The 12,920-nt window shown below is 38.4% G+C and overlaps 1 pseudogene; it reads right to left on the reverse strand.

Moving 5' to 3' along the window:
* Positions 1–3,776: 3,776 nt before the first annotated feature.
* Positions 3,777–5,090, reverse strand: LOC102858230 (annotated as a pseudogene).
* Between the last annotated feature and the right edge of the window lie 7,830 nt (positions 5,091–12,920).

A 12,920-nucleotide genomic window follows, 5' to 3' on the forward strand; every position in this document is an offset into this window, starting at 1 on the left:
GGTACTAGTACAATAACAGACACATAGACCAATGGAACAAAATTGAGAACTTAGACCCAGCTATCTATGGTCAACTAATATTCGAAAAGGAAATCAAAGCTATCAAATGGGAAAATGTCAACCTCTTCAACAAATGGTGTTGTCAAAACTGGACTTTCACCTTCAGAAAGCTGAAATAGGATCCACATCTTACACCATATACAAAAATCAACTCAAGATGGATCAGAGACCATAGAGAAGTGTACTCGGGGTTGGGAGTGGAGGGGGAAGGGGTGGAGGAATTGTATACTAATGAAGGAATTTTTTTTTTCTTTTTCTTTTCGGAGAGGGGAGCGAACTTGTTGGGAGGGGTGGGCAGGGAGAAAAGTGTGGCAATGAATGAATGGAAATCCAAAACCTCTGTAAATGTCTATTAAAATTAATAAAAGAAAAAAAACCGATGGATCAGAGACCTGGGAGAAAACCCCAAAACCATAATATTCATAAGAGACAAACTGGGATCAAGCTTAGAAGCATTAGTACAAGGTATAAAGAGACTGTCAGATACAACCAGAGAGGCATAATCTAAAAAGGATAAAATTGATGCATGGGATCTTCTAGAGATTAAATCCATGTGTACATCAAAAACTTTTTGGAACAGGAAAAGAAAACCTACAGACTGGGAACAAGCATTTGGTAATACTATCTCAGACAAGAGTCTTATAACAAAAGTTTATAGAATACTCCTGGGACTCCACAGGAAAAGAGGCTGATAATCCAATTACAAAATGGACAAAAGATATGGAAAGTATTTTCGTAAGGAAGATATTAAAATGTCCAGCAGACATATGAAGAAATACTCCAAATCACTGGCAAGAAGAGAAATGCAAATCAAAACCACCATGAGATACCATCTCACTACAACAGCATTGGCAAAGACAGTAAATAATAGATGTTGGAGAGGGTGTGGTGAGATAGGAACTATTTTACATTATTGGTGGGGTTGTAAAGTGGTACAACCACTCTGGAATGCAGTTTGGCGCTTTCTCAAAAAGCTGAACATAGAAATTCTATATAACTCAGAGATTCCATTGCTTGGAATATACCCCAGGAAAATGAGAACTGACACTCAAACAGAAGCCTGTACACCAATGTTCTTACCAGTGTTATTAACCATCATGGAAATAGCCCAGATGACAACCACAAACTAATGGAATACTATGCAGCATGCAGGACGAAGCTTCAGAATCCTTGCCTCCAAGGAGCAGCATAGTTTCACCCTCTCTAGGTCGAACTTACTTTTTCTCCTAGAAGTGTGTGATATATTCAACTCTCTTCTCCAGTACCACAGCTCAGAGGCATCAATTCTCTATCATCTGTAGTCATTGTGCAGCTGTCTGATGCATAGGAAGCAATTGCAAAGGCTATGTCCTGGATCAGGCACACCTTGTCTCCAGACTGATGTTGTTGCTCTTCAGTAGTCTGGAGAGCTCCCTGATTGCTGACTTTCCCAATGAAATTAATATCTTGATTTTCTGTCTGCTGGTACCAAGAGTTTTGATTGTGGAGCCAAGCAAACTAAAACTGTTAATAATCTCAATCTCTTCACCATCCATAATGATGCCGTCAATTGGCCCAGTGGTGAGAATCTTTGTTTTGTTGATGTTGATTTTCAATCCATATTGAAGGCTGCAGTCCTTGATCTTTTGCAACAAGTGCTTCAGATACTCCTCAGTTTCAGCAAGCAGGGTTGTAACATCTGCATAATGCAGGTTGTTGATGACTCTTCCACCAATCCTAATGCCGCATTCCTCCTTGTACAGCCCAGCCTCCTGGATGATCTGTTCTCCATATAGATTGAAAAGGAATGGAGACAGAATACACCCCTGGCAGACTCCCTTCCATGCAGTATCTCCTTGCTCTGTTCTGATTCAAGTATAGGGTTTGCATAAACATAATCAAATGTTCTGGGATTCCCATTCTTCTCAGAATCAGCCACAGTTTGTTGTGATCTATACTGTCAAATGCCTTTGCATAGTCAAAGAAACACAGACACTCCTCTGGTACTCTCTGCTTTCAGTGAAGATCCATCTAATAACAGCTATCACAACCTCTTCTAAATCCAGCCTGCATATCTGGCAGTTCTCTGTTGATGTGCTGTTCCAGTCATTTTTGGATAATTTTCAGCAGAATCTTGCTTGCATGTGATGTGAGTGATACTATTCGAAAATTTTCACAATTGGTTGGGTCACCTTTCTTTGGAATGGGAACATATATAGATTTCTTCCAGTTAGTTGGCCAGGTACAGGTTTGAGACCTTGAACGTCAATGAGTGAAGACCAAATAAGCTGTGGGAGGATATAAAGAATATCATCCATGATAAAAGCAAAAGGTCATTACAAAGGCATAAGAGGAGGAAAAGACCAAGATGGATGTAAGATAAAACTCTGAATATTGCACTAGGGTGCTGAGAAGCCAAAGCTAAAGGAAGAAATCAAGAAATTAAAGAGCTGAACGAAGATTTCAAAGGGAAGCTTGGGAAGACAAAGCAAAGTATTAGAAGATCAAGGTCTCTAGGCCACACAAGTTATACAGTGATAAGTGTGTATGTTGCCAAGAAGTGAGTTTTAAGTTATTTTTAAATAAACAGAGTGGAGTATGCGGTTAGGTGTCAAGATGGTGACAGTATAAGAGAGATGTGTGAATTTAGCACACTGAATGTCTGGGTCTGGCCTGAGAGTTTTGGTGTTTTCAGAGCTGAAATGGCAATTATTTGGTGATTGGAGGTCACCAAAGATAGTAAAATATGGTATTTCAAAATTCTAATAGTCAGGACTTTTTGAAGACTGAGAACAGAAAGATTGAAGATAGTGACCAAGACAAATTGTCTTACTTTGTATAAATGTGAAAATTATTCTTATTTATAGTGAAGGTGTTTTAATGTTTAAAAAACAAAAGAGAGATGTTGCACTGCTTTTGTTGTATCAATAAATCCATTGTTGTCTTTCTTAGTTGCCATTGAGTCCATTCTTACTCAGGGTGATCTGATGTGTGCAGAGTAGCGAAGCTCTATTGGATTTCTTCTTTTTTTCCAATACAAGTGAGAATTTTTTATCCCCCTCCCCTTCCTAAAAGGATTTTCCCCTTCAGGGCACACAAGTAAAAATTGGCATGTAAATTACTCTTTCCTATTAGATAGTGTCAAATTCGGCTCTAAGGTTGATGTCAACAGGAAAGGAATAGTGATAAATACATTCAGGGTTTCCATGCTAGGTTGACTGGTCTACCAAAAAATTTAGAGTACATTTTTTCCACCTTTTGTGAGAGTGTGTTTATTGATGGGTCTAAACTGACAATTTATGAGAAAAAGAACAGAAATATAATAAAAGGAGATACACACACACACACACACTCACACACACATCCATACTTGCCCTTCATGAAGCATACATACCAGCTAGTATTACATTACAGTCACTTTGTTCCATTAAGAGTATGACTCTTGATGGTTATTAATGGTTATTAACATCTGTTCCAAGGTGATACTGAAAAAATTTTTCTTTTACATTCTTGCAGAAGTTAAGTACAGTACTTTGAAGAGTATTCTAATCTCTTCAGTGTGTTTGTATGTATAGCTATATACAGTGTGTGTGACCCTATCTCTGTAGCTCTACATGACTTTTATATACAGCTACAGACAGACACATACATATATACACTGGTGGCTGACCACTGTGTAGGGGTCAAGCACACAGTCGGAAAATGGCAACAGTGCAAGCTATTGGTCAGATTCTTCTTCACTTGTCATTGGTTGCACTTGTTCCCCTCACTTGACCTTGATTATGTAAACAGTTTGATATTGTCTCTGACTCTACAGGGGACACATCTAGATATCAGCAGCCAACATGTCTCAAATGGAAACCTTTGTATGCATTGTCTCTAGTTCTCTCTATGATTTATCTTCCATTGTCAGGTCAATCAAACAACAACAACAAAAAAACACCTGGCAGTGAAAGTTTATAAATATCCTTTTTTTCTTGCTTTTGAATGAAGTTTTCCACTTTGCTCTGCAGCCCCCACCCCTTGACTTTGATGGTCACCTGCTTATAGGCACACATTTGAGGGCCGTCTGGGTTGTTGGCCAGCTCTTTCTTCTAGTTGGGTCCCAAAGGGCCTCTCTTTGTCTCAACCGACTGGAATAACGCTGGGTCTTCATCAGCTTTGTAGTCTGCTGGTTCACCTTGACTTCGATCTGCAGTATCTATGTGGACAGTTTCAACCATTTTCCATGTGTTAGGATCTAAACCATGTACGTTTTCTAATGTTCTCAAGTCCAGTTCATGTCAGGTTTCAATTTTAGTGAAGAAACTGTATTTTTTTAAAAATTTTATTTTAATAACTTTAAAAAATAATTTTAATGAACATTTACACAGATTTTGGATTTCCATTCGTTCATTACAGCACTTCTCTCTTCACCTAGCCCTCCCCCCCCAGTTTGCTCCTCTCTTTGAAAAGTAAATGAAACACTCCATCCCTGGTACACAATCCCCCCACAGCACCCCTCCCACTGCCCCAAGTACGTTCCATTATGCAACCTTAATTGCGGACTCTTGTGATAACCATAATACTCTATCATACATTGCTTTTAAATTATTCTCCCCCTCATCTGTTTCAGTGCAGTATACACAATTTATCCAGTTTTTCTCAGTCTTAGCCCAGCAAAAAGACAAATATTGCATGGTGCCACTGCTCTAAAATGGAACTGATAGCAGGGTTGGGGTAAGACTGAGAAATCATCTTTCATATATTCATTAGTTACAATCGATCTACGGTAGGGTACACGTTCCAGGCTTTCTTATGAAACACCAGGGTGCCCTCTGGAGCAATCATCTGCACAAATGCCTGGAACTTTACTCTTTAGGTGATAAATTTTGTGTGTATATTGCCTTTTCTCTCCATATTTTTTCATAAGGCTCATTCTTCAAGACTTCAATTCCTTCTCTACCACCAGTTTCATTCTTACTAGCTTCAGAAACAGAGTAAGGCTGCACAACCTGATACTACTGAACAGAACATGGCAAAGCCACATGAAATTCCTTGATCAGCACCATCTGCCACTACCACCTGTCAAGGTGCCCTGCGTAGCCCCGCCTTCCTGCTCAGCTCAGGCTCACTACTTTATAGGAGTTCTAAGAAGTAGATTGGCAGTATTGTCTTCCAATGAACCGTTAGGTGAGTATGAACTACCAACATTTTTGGCTAGTGTTTAATTGAGTGCTTAACTATTTGTGCCCGTAACTCCTTAGTACCAATACATAGTCTGAAGGGCATTGTGCTGTTAACCCAAAGACCATAACTCTCTGTCTGGTGGTTTGAATCCACCAGCAGCTCTGAGGGAGAAAGACAGTAAAACCTGCGAAAGTGTTAGCAAGGAGTAGATCATGACTTATAGGCAATGAGAGAGAGATGTTGTTCAAAGAAGGAGCCCTGGTGGCACAGTAGTTAAATATTTGATTACTATATGAAGAGTCTTGGAAGGAGGAGTGGCATCCACTTCCATAATAGCTTGCCTCCGAAAACCCTATGAACCTGGAGAGAGGATGAAAGGCACCCAAGCGTCAAGGACTCTCCTTCATAGGGTCGCTATGAGTCGCCTGCGACTTGACGGCACTTAACAACAACAACAATATGAAGAGTCTATGGTTTTAACCTACCATGTTGCTCTATGGAAACAAACACTTTTTATCTATTCATGTAAAACTGCTGTTGGTGTTGTGTGCTGTCCAACTGGAGTTGACTCACAGATGACCCTCTAGCAAGTTTTCAAAGGCTGTAAATTGCATGGGAGGAGATTGCCCATCTTTTTCCTGTGGAGCAACTGGCAGACTCAGACTTCTTGATTGTGGGCTGGCAACACAACGCATTGCAAAGCTACCTGAGCTCCTCACTATAAAGATTATGACATAAAAAAAAACCCCTTCATTGGGCAGTTTTTCTCTGTTATAAAGGGTCACTATGAGCTGGAATTCACCACAACAACCTTAGGCAAAGATTCAGTGGTAGAATTCTTGCTTTCCTGGGTTCAATTCCCAGCCAATGTACCTCATGCACAATTACCCATCTGTTGGTGGAGGCTGTGGAGCTTTCAGACTACATTAGACTAGAAATAAATGTCTGGTAATTGAGTTCCAAAAGTGAAAAGCCTATAGATTTCAATATTCTGGTGTTTACTTAATCATGAAGAATGGGACAGAGTTTTGTTCCTTTGTATGTTGATTCTGAGGCTGATTGGTTGGCAGTTAGCATCAAAAATATTAAACAATAAAGGGATGTGTGAAACACAATGTATATAAACAAAACACAATGTATATGCCTTTTGTATGCAAATCAATATAAAAATTAATTAAAAAACCCAACCCAACCCAAACCATAACATTAGACAAAATGTGAGAACATTGATAAGACAGTCAGTATATGTGTCTGGACTTAAGAGACGTGCTCAGAACTGGCGATAGAAATGTTAGAGTTATCAGTGATTAATTGGGGTTCAAGCCAGGAGTTTGGAAGACATCATAGGATTTTCTTTCTTATCCCTCTTTTTCTTCTTCTAAGCATTTAAGTAGTAAGTTTTCAGTCTCAGAGGAGGCAGTTTATTACTTAAGGATAATATATGTTACCAACAAGTTTTCTTACAAGAGCTCAGGATTCCTTTGGATATGAAATATATTTAATGTGATTATGTAAAGGGTCTCCAAACACTTGTGATTCGTTAGACTTCAAAAAGAACATTTTCTAGACTGCATTTAAAGTAAAAAATTTATAAAACCAACTTTCATGAAATAAAAGGAAGATACACTTTCTTAAGAATTTCAATGACATTAATGATCTGCAAAGGACACAGAGCAGTAAATGGTCAAATTTGAATTTTAAGGCAAGTCTTTCTTATCAGGGGCCCATATTTTTATGCCATATTTGAAGAGATTTGAAACAATTACTGAAAAGTGACTACAGCCTTCAGTATGAAATATACCTCAACATTAAGGAATTAAAAAACCCAAAAAGTCTCACCACAAGACCAATAAGTAACATCATCATAGGTGGAAAAAAGATTAAAGTTGTCAATAATTTCATTTCACTTGGATCAATAATAAACACCCATGGGAGCATCAATCAAGAAATCAAAAGACATGATGCATTGGAAAAATCTCTGTCAAAGAGTCCTTTAAAGTAATAAAGAGCAGGGGTATCACTTTAAAGATTAAGGCGTCCCTGACCTAAGCCATGGTATTTTCAATTGCTTCATACGCTTCCCCCTTTTTTCCTTCATATGCTTTTGAAAGATGTTGTTGTTGTTAAGTGCCGTCGAGTCGCAGGCAACTCATAGCGACCCTATGAAGGAGAGTCCTCGACTCTTGGGTGCCTTTCATCCTCTCTCCAGGTTCATAGATTTTCCGGAGGCAAGCTATTATGGAAGTGGATGCCACTCCTCCTTCCAATTTGAAAGATAGACAATGAATTAAAAAACACTCAAAAACAATTAATGCCTTTGGATTATGATGTTCTCAAAGTGTATTGATTATCTCATAAACCAACAAAATAACAAAGAAATCTGTCTTGGAACAAGTTCAATCAGGTTGTTCCTTAAAGGCAAGGATGGTGAAATATCATCTCATCATGTACTCTGAGCACGTTGCCAGGAGGGGCTAGTCCTTGGGAAGAGATATTGTGGGAAAATTGGTGTGTCAGTGAGATAGATTTGACATAGTGATTACAACAATGGTACATTAGTGGTGACTGTGAGGATGACAAAGGACAGGAAAGGTTTTGGTCTGTTGTTCATATGGTTGTTAAGAGTCATAGTTGACTTGATGAGACTAAACAACAGCAACAGTATCAAGCACAATGGTTGGGGGATAACAAAGAGAATGTTTTGTTTTTTAGTCTTCATGCTAGCATTTTTGTGCCATGATCTTTGCAATTACTTACTATGCATCAGGGAGCTGGATGACAGAAGAATCAATGTTTTTGAATTGTAGTTCTGGAGGAGGAGGATGTTGAGCATACCAAGGGCCACCAAGAGAACAAACAGGTCTTTCCTAGAGTGGGTGAAACCAAGTTGCTCCTTGGAGGTAAGGATTTTGAAAGTCTTACATAGCATATTGCTAAGAAAGACCAGTCCTTGGAGAAGGACATTATACTTGAAAGGCTGGAGGGCCAGCATAGGAGAGAAAGACCATGGATAAGATGGATTGACACAGTGACTGGGGTAATAGGAGTAGGTGTTGGGAGTAGGCTCAGGATAGGACAGGGTTCAGATCGATTGTGCGTAGAGTTGACTCAATAGTACTTAACAGCAACAACAACAACAACACCAACACCACATGTGTGTGCATGAAAAAACAGAAAACAATTTTAAAGCAAAAAAGCATGTGAAGTTAAATAATGCTGTTGTAAAAAAATCAGTATTTCTCTCATCATATAACAATTTTTATTATGCAGTTTTAAACAGTTCTTTTATATTTTCTGATCAGAAAGCAAAACTTATCCATTGCAAAAAATTATATAACAAAAAATACAAAGTAGGAAATAAGTTGCTTGTATTTTTATAGTTATACTATAAAGACATGGTCACAGAGAAAGTTTTGTTACTTATATATCAAGATTTTTTTATATGCACTCATAAATACAAAAATATATGCTGTTATGTACAATTAAGGTGGAATCAAGTAATAACTGACCTCTGGCAGTTTTGCAGAGGGTGTAAATCATACAAGAGAGCTCCATTCCATGGAACAGGTTGTGTATTCAAACTGCTTAACTCCTTAACACTAAACCACCATAATTTTTTATATATTGTTGTTATTGTTAGATATTGTCACGTTGGAATTGAGACATAGCTCACTCTCCAGTGGGGGTCAGAGGTAGTAAATTGCACTGGAGGAGATTGTCCTTCTTTCTCTCTCAGAGAAGTTTGTGGATTTGAACCACATGCCTTCAGGTTGCCAGCACACTTCAATTACTGTGGCAATATGCCAAATTGGCAAAGTCATAATGTTTTACAGCATTTTCCCCAAAAGAACATATAAATATCTATCCTATTATTTGTATTAGCTTCAGGACTTTAGTTCAAAGTTATTATTTAATTATCAAATGTACTATTAGAATACTGCATGGTTCAAAATTGGGAAGGGTGTACGACAGGGATGTGTCCTGTCTCCATACCTTTTCAACCTGTATGCAGAACAGATCATCTGGGAGGCTGGGCTCTATGAGGAGAAATGTGGCATCAGGATTGGTGGAAGATCCATAAAGATCCATCAACAATCTGTGTTACGCAGATGACACAACCCTGCTTGCTGAAACTGAGGAGAACCTGAAGAGCTTGCTGCTGAGGGTCAGGGACTGCAGCTTTCTGTATGGATTGAGGCTCAATGTCAAGAAGACAAAGATTCTCACCACTGGACCAATTGACAAATTGGCAGCATCAGGATGAATGGTGAGGAGATTGAGATTGTTCACAACTTTAGTTTGCTTGGCTCCACAATCAACACTCTTGGCACCAGCAGACAGGAAATTAAAAGATGTATTGCCATGGGAAAGTCTGCTGTTAGGGACCTCTCTAAAGTACTCAAGAACAACGGTGTATCTCTGGAGACAAAGGTGCGTCTGGTACAGGCCATGGTTTTTGCAATCACTTGTTATGCATCAGAGAGCTGGACAATGACCAAGGAGGATAGAAGGAGAATTGATGCTTTTGAGCTTTGGTGTTGGAAAAGAGTGCTGAAGGTCTCATGGATTGCTAAGAGAACAAACAGATTCATCCTGGAGAGGGTTAAAGTGGGCTGCTCCTTGGAGGCAAGGATTCTGGGGCTTTGTCTGACATACTTTGGTCATGTTGTAAGGAGAGACTGGTCCTTGGAGAAAGACATCATGTTTGGGAGGATGGAGGGCAGGCATAGGAGGGGAAGGCCCTCTGGGAGATGAATTGATTCGGTGACTGGGGCAATAGGGATGAGTGTGTCAGAGACAGTGTGATTGGCACAGGATAGAGCAGAGTTTAGAGCTGTTGTACATAGGGTCACTATGAGTCGCAAGCGACTCGACGGCACACAACAACAACAACAACAACAACTATTAAACATTCTCTGTCTCAACAATATAGGGAGAATGGTTGAGCCAGTCGGTGGAGCTCCATTCCATTAGATAATGAACTGACTGGCCACTAAAGCCAGCACAGCTCATACGTAATATGACTGAGTCAATTTCAACTCATAAGTACCCCCTTAGGTACCCTAAGGCTGTAAATCTCTGAAGGAAGAGTCTGTCTACCTTTCTCCTATGGAGCAATTGGTAGATTTGAACCATTGATCTTTTGGTTAGCAATGCAGCACATACTGTCCTCCTCACCTCTCACATCCTCTTCTTTGCCTTGCTATTTGAGTCTCCATTAATATTGTACATAGAGTTTTATACTCTTCTTCATAAAGGCACTGCACATCCTTTAATCCAAGGAGTTTTGTATTTTTATTGTTCTAAAAACAACTTGTGAATAATTAATTTTCTGTTTGTTGGTTGTATATAGAAAGACAGTTGTATCTGCTGTGTTACTTTTGAGTAATCTTTCTAAGCACATGTGTTAGCACTCAAAGTTTATCTTCAAATAAAGAATGTAAATTAATAGAAATTTTCTTTATATTTCAGAATCCTTACAATCTTTACTCCTTTGTGACTTCCTCTGGTAGCTAAGACTTCCTGGATAATTTGGAATAGAAGTGTTAATAGTGTGAACCTCAGTCTTGTTCCTTCTTAATGAATGCAAATGCCATCAATATTGTATCAGCAAGCATGGTGCTTATTCTCCTGTTTTTGAAGATGCTCTTTGTCAATTTTAGGAAGTTCCCTTCTGTTTTGAGTTTGGTAGGAGTTTGATCCTTTTCCCCCTTTCTTCTTCCCTCCTTTCTTCTCTGTGATTGGGTGTTCAATTTCATATTTCATTCAGAAATTGTGATTCTGCACCTATCCATATGGATATGTGATTATTTTCCATTTATCTTCTAATAAAATACATTTTATTATTTTCTTAACATGAAACCAATTTTACTGCTCACATAAATCTGAATTGGCACTGTTGAATTTTGTGGTTAGGTTCCCCCCACCCCATATTTGTTCATGAGTTAATGGACTCTTTCCTATACTTTCCTTTCCAAGTTTTGAGTTCAAGTTTACTTTAGCCCATAAAATAAACTACAAAGTGTTCCTGCCTTTTTCTAACGTCTGGAAGAGTTTGTATAAAATTGAAATTATGTTTCTTGAATGTTGATAGGGTTTACTAGTAAACATCTGGGTCTAGACTTTCTGAAGGAAAGTTTTAAACTGTGAATTTAATTTTCTTTAGTGTTTTATAGATTTTTGAGTTTTCTTTTTAAGATGCTGAAATTTTAACATTTTTTTCACAAGCCATTTTTCTTTGTATTGATTAATGATAATTTTAAAAAAATCCTTGTAGCTTCTATTTAGTTGCTGTTTTAATTCCCAATATTCCTAGTTTCCCCTCTCATTTTCTTGTTATAGATTATCAAGTGAATTGCTTATTTTCAACAAAACACATTTTGGCTTATCTGTCCTTTTAATCATTCCTTTAGGGATCTTGGTGACACAGTGGTTAAAATATTTACATGTTTACGCTCTAAAAATTTGAGATATATACCCATCAGCCACTCAGCAAGATAACAATGTGGCAGGCTGCTTCCACAAAGATTTATAGCCTTTGAAACTCTATGTACAGTTCTATCCTGTCCTATAAGGTCTCTAAGAGTCAGCATCAACTCTGCGATTACAGATTTGGCTTATTTTAGTCTTTTTTCCCTCAGTTAGTTAATATTTTATCTGTTAACAAATTATTTCCTTCTTCTATTTCTCTGATTAATTTTGCTCTTCCCTCTCTAGCTTCTTAATTTGGATGCTCAATGTATTAATATTTGACCTTATTATTTATTGTTAGCATTTATTACATACATGTCCCTATCTCAGTTATCTTTTAGTTCTAAATCAGGTCTAGACAGTGTTCATTTTTAGAGTGATCTCATTCTGGCCTTTATTAAAAAGTAAACACATGCCTCTTTTCCTTTTCCTTGATTACCGTTCATTATAAATTTTAAGCTTAATTATATAGCAGGGAGCTCTGGTGGCCTAGTGGCAAGAAGCTGTGCTGCCATCCCAAAGGCTCATGGTTCGAGGCCTCCAACTGCTCTGCAGGAGAAGGATGGGCAATCTCCTTCTGTTCAGTTAACTGCCTCTGAAACACCCCTCTCTCCAGAGGGTCAGCTATGAGTCTGTTCCAACTGTACTGTACACAACAACAACAATAATGTAGTGGTCTTTAAGATTCAAACGATTTTAAATTGGTTGATAATCACACAGTGTATTAATATGTGCACACATCTTCCATGTGTGCATGGAAAGAGTGTGTCTATCTTAATTATTAAATGCAGTGTTTCATGTGTCCAGTAGATAAAAATTGCCAAGAAATTGACTACATTCATGCCATATGTCTGTTTTGCACTGTAGTTTGCTTGATTAATCTGTTACAGATGAAAATATGTCAAAACTCTTCCCTTGAGACTGTAGTTTTTTTCCCCCCCTATTTATCTTTATAATCCTTTCTAATTGTGTTTCATGTATTTTGGGTATATTATGGTATTCTGCATTATGTCTCAGAGTGCTAACCAAAAGGTCAGTAATTCAAATCCACCAGCCTCTCTGCAGAGAAATATGGGCAGTCTCCTCTCGGAAAGTTTTTACATCCTTAGTAATCCTGCGAAGGGTAGCTGTGAGTCCGAACTGACTCCAAAGAAGTGGATTTGGTTTTGGGAGGATTACTTCAAATGTAGGGAGCTCCGGTGGCCTACTGGCAAGTGGCCGTGCTGAAATCCCAGTGGCAC

This window comes from Elephantulus edwardii, unplaced genomic scaffold, assembly GCF_000299155.1.
Source record: "Elephantulus edwardii isolate Elephantulus edwardi_28Jun2011 unplaced genomic scaffold, EleEdw1.0 scaffold00090, whole genome shotgun sequence".
Lineage (NCBI taxonomy): Eukaryota > Metazoa > Chordata > Mammalia > Macroscelidea > Macroscelididae > Elephantulus > Elephantulus edwardii.